Source organism: Carcharodon carcharias, chromosome 18 (genome assembly GCF_017639515.1).
Source record: "Carcharodon carcharias isolate sCarCar2 chromosome 18, sCarCar2.pri, whole genome shotgun sequence".
NCBI lineage: Eukaryota > Metazoa > Chordata > Chondrichthyes > Lamniformes > Lamnidae > Carcharodon > Carcharodon carcharias.
In genome coordinates this window covers 101,463,410-101,470,200 of record NC_054484.1, presented here as the reverse complement: position 1 = coordinate 101,470,200, position 6,791 = coordinate 101,463,410, and the positions used below count along the sequence as shown (strand labels likewise).

Sequence of the window (6,791 nt, the reverse complement as noted above, 5' to 3'; positions counted from 1 at the left end):
CACGTCCCAGAGCGCTTCACGGGAGTAATTATAAAACCCAAGGTGACGCCACCAGGCCATAATGCTAAATAAAAGCCAGAAAGTGCCGGGAAAGCTTAGCAAGTCTGGTAGCATCTGCGGGCAGAGGGACAGCGTTAACCTTTCGAGTCCGGTAAACCCTTCTTCGGAACGCTTGAGATATCAGCTTGATCAGAGGCAGAGTGTCTGAAAGGAGGAATGTGACCTGGAGGGGTATAGGGAGGGTATCTCAGAGCTTGGGCCTTGGCAACTGAAGGCACAGCTGCCACAGTGATCAACTGTCCTTATTTTGGGCGGTGGGGGGAGGGGAGTTGCCCCTTATTTTGACATGACTCTTAAGGGTCACATTTTTGTCCCTTATTTCTAGCACAGAGCGTGGGAGACTAAACCTGGAAATCTCCTCTTGCCTCTCTTTGTTGTGTGCAGATGCAAGGGAGTTATGACCCCCCCCTCCACCCCCCCCCCAGCATTCCACTCCCTGCCCCCAGTTGAAGTGCCCCTTATTTTATTTCCTAAGAGTTGGTCACCCTGCCGCTAATGCTGAAGCAATTAAAATCGGGGATGCACAAGAGCCCAGAATTAGAGGAGCGCAAATATCATGGAGGGTTGTGGAATAGATTCATAGAAAGTTTATAATACAGGAGCAGGCATTTGGCTTATCGTGCCTGTGCTGGCTTTGGAAGAGCAGCTCGCCAATCCTGCTCCCCCGCCTTTTCACTGTAGCCCTGCAATTTTTTTCTCTTTGAAAGCCTTGACGGAATCTGCCTCCACCACAACCTCAGGCAGTGCATTCCAGATCCTAACCAATTGCTATGCAAAAATGCTTCATGTTGCTTCTTTTGCCAACCTTTTTAAATCGGTGATCTCTTGTTCTCAATCCCTCTGCCAATGGGAACAGCTTCTCTCTATTGATTCTGTCCAAAATCTTAATCATTTTGAACACCTCTATGAAAACTCCTTTCAGTGTCCTCTCCTCAGGAGAATAGACCCAGCTTCTCTAACCTATCCACGTAACCGAAGTTCTTCATTCTTGGAACCATTTTTGTGAATCTTCCCTGTACCTTCTCTAATACCTTCACATCCTTCCTAAAGTGTGGACCCCTGAATTGGGCACTATATTCCAACTGAGGTCGAACCAGTGTTTTATAAAAGATTATCATAATTTCCTTACTTTTCTACTTAATGCCCCTATTTATAAAGGCCAGGATCCTGTTTGCTTTATTAATCACTTTCTCAGCCTGCCCTGCCACCTTTAATGATTTATGTACATATACCCCCAGTTCCCTCCGAACCTGTAGAATGACCGTTAGAATTGAACCCCTTATATTTCTTCTCATTCTTTCCACCAAAATGAATCTTGTTATGTTTCTCTGAATTGAATTTCCTCTGCTACTTGTCCTCCCATTCCTCCAGACTATGTCCTTTTGAAGTTTTTTTTGTTATCCTCACAATTCATAATGCTTCCAAATTTTGATCACCTGCATATTTTGAAATTATGCCCTGTACACTGTAAGAATTTGGGGTAGAAGTTTGGATAAAACCCAATTAACCAAATCTACTTAGTAATTTGTCTTAACTTTTTCAGTTTCCAACGAGTCTTAGATCCACAGGGTAAGACAAGACTCTTCAGATGGTAAGTTCAAAGAAGTTTTATTTAAAGAGAAATATGAATTAGTAGAGGGTTATACCACAGAATTACTTAAACCTGTATGTGTGGGGTTCATGTGTTTTTACAGATAAGTCCTCTTAATTTCAATTTCAGAACGCACTTCCGTAATCAAAATCAATTCGTTACCTTCTCTCGAACTAACAAATTTCTAAATAAATAACCCAAAACTTGAAGCATACTCCAATCCAACAGGCATTCCAACTTTACAACTTCCGGTGGGTGATCGAGACCTGAAAGCGTGACCTCCTCCTGTGGGGGTTGGGGGGAGAGGTCCCTGGGGTCCTTAAGGCCATACATTTTTTTTAGTGAATATCATGTCATGTCAGGCTATGAGACTTTAACTAATTGAATTGTTCCGGCTATTGTTAGGGTAATCTCAGTCATAAATTCAAGATAATACCATGATCCAAGGGGACAGTTTTATGGAAGACGGTAGTCCCTTATTCACTAATTTTGATCACTTTATGAACAAAGATCTTATCTTAAGAATCTTGAGAGTTAGTATCTTGGCATCTTAAGTGTACCATCACTTATCAATTGTTCCTTCATGTTAATAGCATATCCTTCTGGAATTGTCTTTAGGCTTTTTAGTGTTAAAGTAGGGATTTAAAGTAAGGATTTTATATATTTTACATTATATATGTTGTAAAATGGGTTTTTTAGATGTCTCACTGATGAGATCTTGAGGTTTGTATATTTAAACATGAACCCTTTATTGCTAACCTGTAACTATTTACAGATCCAAGGTATGGTCATGCATGGAGCTGTTGTCTCCATGCAGGCTGGTTACAGAGAATTGTTTCTAGGCTGTTCCTTCAGAGTCTATTACCATGTGACTCTATACATCATACTGTGAGCCGTTCTATTCTCCAGTCCCACATTAATCCTTGCACTGCTGAGCACATTGGCATTACAGTGGCAAACAGACATATCATACAACATCCCCCTCCATGGATATAGTATATATGCTAACAATTATGTTGACTTATCTTATAATTCAACCTAGGTGCACTTATTAGGGCAGATTTTTACTGACCTGTCATGGTGGGGGTGGAGCCGTAAAATGTGGTGAGCCACTCAAAACTCGATTGACTTCAGGACCATAAAATCCTGCCAACGTAAAGTTTCACCCTTAAAAATAACTCAATACTTTTTGTCCAAGATGTATGTTCTTTTGAAACAGTCTTTGCTCAACACATCCTTTCAGTTTCAAACTATTGTTCAAGGTTACAGAAAGCTAGTTTATAATCTGATGTTCTTTTCTATTACATAAATTGTCTTCTTCCTATTGCGGTGTCATGTATTTTAAAACATGTTAAAGAAGCTTTATGTTTTATTCAAATGATATAGCAGAGCCTTTCACAATAACTACTGATTGCTTAAATTCTTCAATTATAATTTAATTGAGGTTTACTACTACTAAAATTATCTGTTGCCAGCTTGCCTAACTAAGTTGTCAGTTTAACAATAGATAAGATCATTGCTGCTGGGAAACCACATTACATCTATGATGGCTTAACTTTGGCCGTTACCTCATTCAGTAAGTTTAGTCTGAGACTGGTCAAGTTTTGCTGAAAGTCACCATCTAAGCTTACTTACAAAATCCATATCTAGGTCATTAATGTACATCCTGAAAAGCAGAGGGCCTAACATTGACTCCTTGGGAGTCCCACTATATACCTTCCTACAGTCTGAAAAACAACCATTCACCACTTACTCTGTTTCCTATCACTCTACCAATTTTGTATCTGTGTTGCTACTGTCCCTTTTATTCCATGGGCTCTAACATTAGTGAAAAGCCTGTTGAGTGGTACTTTGTCAAATGCCTTTTGGAAGTCCACGTGGACCAATTCAACCACATTACCCTCATCAATCCTCCCTGTTACCTCATGAAAAAAACTTAAGTTTGTTAAACATGATTTGTTCTTAACAAATCCATGCTGGCTTTCCTTAATTAATTCACATTTGTCCAAGTGGGTTGTGAGGCTTACAGAGATAGGGAGAGTGTGGCCATGAAGGATAAGAATTTTAAAATCAAAGCATTGTTGACCAGGGGACAATGTAGGGCAGTGAGTTCAGGAGTGATAGGTGAACAGAGTAGAAAGAGGCAGTCTTAGTGATGGTGTTAATATGTAGTTGGAAGCTCATCTTGGGGTCAGATATGAAACTATGGTTGTGAACAGTCTGGTTCAACTTCAGACAATTACTAGGGGGAGTGATGAAGTCAGTGAAGAGGTAATGGAGCTTGTGGCAAGAACTGAAGGAAATGGTCTGGGTCTTCCAATATTTAGTTAAAGGAAATTTCTGCTCATCCAGTACTGGTATTATGGCAATTTATTGGCTAAGAGAGGTAGTGGTGAGATAGAGTTGGATGTCATCAGCATCCATGCGGAAACACGTGGCATATTCTATCCAATTTTGACCTCCTTACCTAAGGAAAGATATATTTGCCTTAGAGCAAGCGCAGCATAGGTTTACTAGAATGATTCCTGGCATGAGGGGCTTGTCTTAAGAGAAGAAATTGAGTATACTAGGCCTGTATACTCTGGAGTTTAGAAGACTGAGATGTTCTCAATAGAACATATGAAATTCTTAAGGGTTATTTTTTATTAATTCATTTATGGGATGTGGGCTTTGCTGGCTGGGCCAGCATTTATTGCCATTCCCTAGTTGCTCTTAAGAAGGTGGTGGTGAGCTGCAGTCCATGTGGTGTAGGTACACCCATGGTGCTGTTAGGAAGGGAGTTCCAGGATTTTGACAATTAAGGTACGGCAATGTATTTTCAAGTCAGAATGGTGTGTCACTTCCAGTGGTGGCATTCCATGCATCTGCTGCCCTTTCCTTCCAGATGGTAGTGGCCGTGGGTTTGGAAGGTGTTGTCTTGTTGAATTGCTGCAGTGCATCTTGTAGATGGTACACACTGCTGCTACTGTGCGATGATGGTGGAAGGAGTGAATGTTTGTGGATGTGGTGCCAATCAAGCAGCCTGCTTTGTCCTGGATGGTGTCAAGCTTCTTGAGTGTTGTGGGAGCTGCACTCATCCAGTCAAGTGGAGAGTATTCCATCACACTCCTGACTTGTGCCTTGTAGCCAGTGGACAAGCTTGGGGAGTCAGGAGGTGAGTTACTCCTCGCAGGATTCTTAGGCTCTGACCTGCTGTTGTAGCCACAGCATTTATATGGCTAGTCCAGTTCAGTGTCTGAAAATGATAACCCCCAGGATGTGGGGGACTCTGATGGTAATGCCATTGAAAAATCAAAGGGAGACAGTTAAATTCTTTCTTGTTGGAGATGGTCATTGCCTGACACTTGTATGGCGCAAATGTCACTTGTCACTTGCCACTTGTCAGCCCAAGCCTGGACATTGTCCAGGTCTTGCTGCATTTGGACATGGACTGATTTCAGTATCTGAGGAGTTGCAAATGGTGCTGAACATTGTGCAATCATCAGCGAACGTCCCCATTTCTGACCTTATGATGGAAGGAAGCTCATTGATGAAGCAGCTGAAGATGTTTGGGCCTAGGACACTACCCTGAGGAACTCCTGCAGTGATGCCCTTGAGTTGAGATGACTGACCTCCAATAACCACAACCATCTTCCTTTGTGCTAAGTATGACTCTAACCAGTGGAGAGTTTCCCCCCTGATTCCCATTGACTTCAGTTTTGCTAGGGCTCCTTGATGCCACACTGGGTCAAATGCTGCCTTGATGTCAAGGGCAGTCACTCTCACCTCGCCTCGGGAGTTCAGCTCTTTTGTCATGTTTGAACCAAGGCTGTAATGAGGTCAGGAGCTGAGTGGCCCTGGCGGATACCAAACTGGGCATCAGTGAGCAGGTTATTGTTAAGCAAGTGTTGCTTGATAGCATTGTTGATGACCTCTTCAATTATTTTACTGATGATCGAGAGTAGACTGATGGGGCGATAATTGGCCATGTTGGATTTGTCCTGCTTTTTGTGTACAGGACATACCTGGGCAATTTTCCATGTAGCCAGGTAGATGCCAGTGTTGTAGCTGTACTGGAACAGCTTGGCTAGGAGTGTGGCAAGTTCTAGAGCACAAGTCTTCAGTACTATTGCCGGAATATTGTCAGGGCCAATAGCCTTTGCAGTATCCAGTACCTTCAGCTGTTTCTTGACATCACGTGGAGTGAATTGAATTGGCTGAAGACTGACATCTGTGATGCTGGGACCTCCGGAATAGGCCGAGATGGATCATCCACTCGGCACTTCTGGCTGAAGATTGTAGCAAATGCTTCAGCCTTATCTTTTGCACAGATGTGCTGGGCTCCCCTGTCATTGAGGAAGGGGATATTTGTGGAGCCTCCTCCTCCAGTGAGTTGTTTAATTGTCCACCACCATTCATGACTGGATGTGGCAGGACTGCAGAGCTTAGATCTGACCCGTTGGTTGTGGGATTGCTTTTTAAAAACGTATTAGTTTATGGGATGTGGGCGTCGCTAGCTGGGCCAGCATTTATTGCCCATCCCTAATTGCCCTTATTCAGAGGGCATTCTAAGAATCAACCACATTGCTGTGGGCCTGGAGTCACATGTAGGCCAGACCAGGTAAGGATGGCAGATTTCCTTCCCTAAAGGACATTAGTGAACCAAATGGGCTTTCTTTTTTACGACAGTTGACTATGGTTTCATGGTCATTATTAGACTTTTAATTCCAGATTTTTTATTGAATTCAAATTTCACCATCTGCCATGGTGGGATTCAAACCCAGCTTAGTTCTGTCAGTCACTTGTTGCTTATGCTGTTTGGCACGCAAGTAGTCCTGTGTTATAGCTTCACCAGATTGACACGTCATTATTAGGTATGCCTGGTGCTGCTCTTGGTATGCCTTCCTGCACTCTTCATTGAACCAGGGTTGATCCCCTGGCTTGATGGTAATGGTAGAGTGGGGGATATGCTGGGCCATGAGGTTACAGATTGTATTCGAGTACAATTCTGCTGCTGCTGATGTCCCACAGCGCCTCATGGAGGCCCAGTCTTGAGTTGCAAGATCTGTTCAAAACCTATCCTTTTTAGCTGTGCCACATAATACGATGGAGGGTATCCTCAATGTGAAGGTGGGACTTTGTCTCCACAACGACTATGCAG

General features: G+C 42.8%; 1 long non-coding RNA gene across 1 annotated transcript in view; it reads left to right on the top strand.

The window, feature by feature from the left end:
* Positions 1-50: 50 nt before the first annotated feature.
* LOC121290612 overlaps positions 51-6,791 on the top strand; it is a 30,517-nt gene continuing 23,776 nt past the window's right edge. The window contains exons 1-2 of the long non-coding RNA XR_005945851.1: positions 51-151; positions 1,604-1,651. This is a non-coding gene — a long non-coding RNA (uncharacterized LOC121290612). The remainder of the gene's footprint in view (positions 152-1,603; positions 1,652-6,791) is intronic.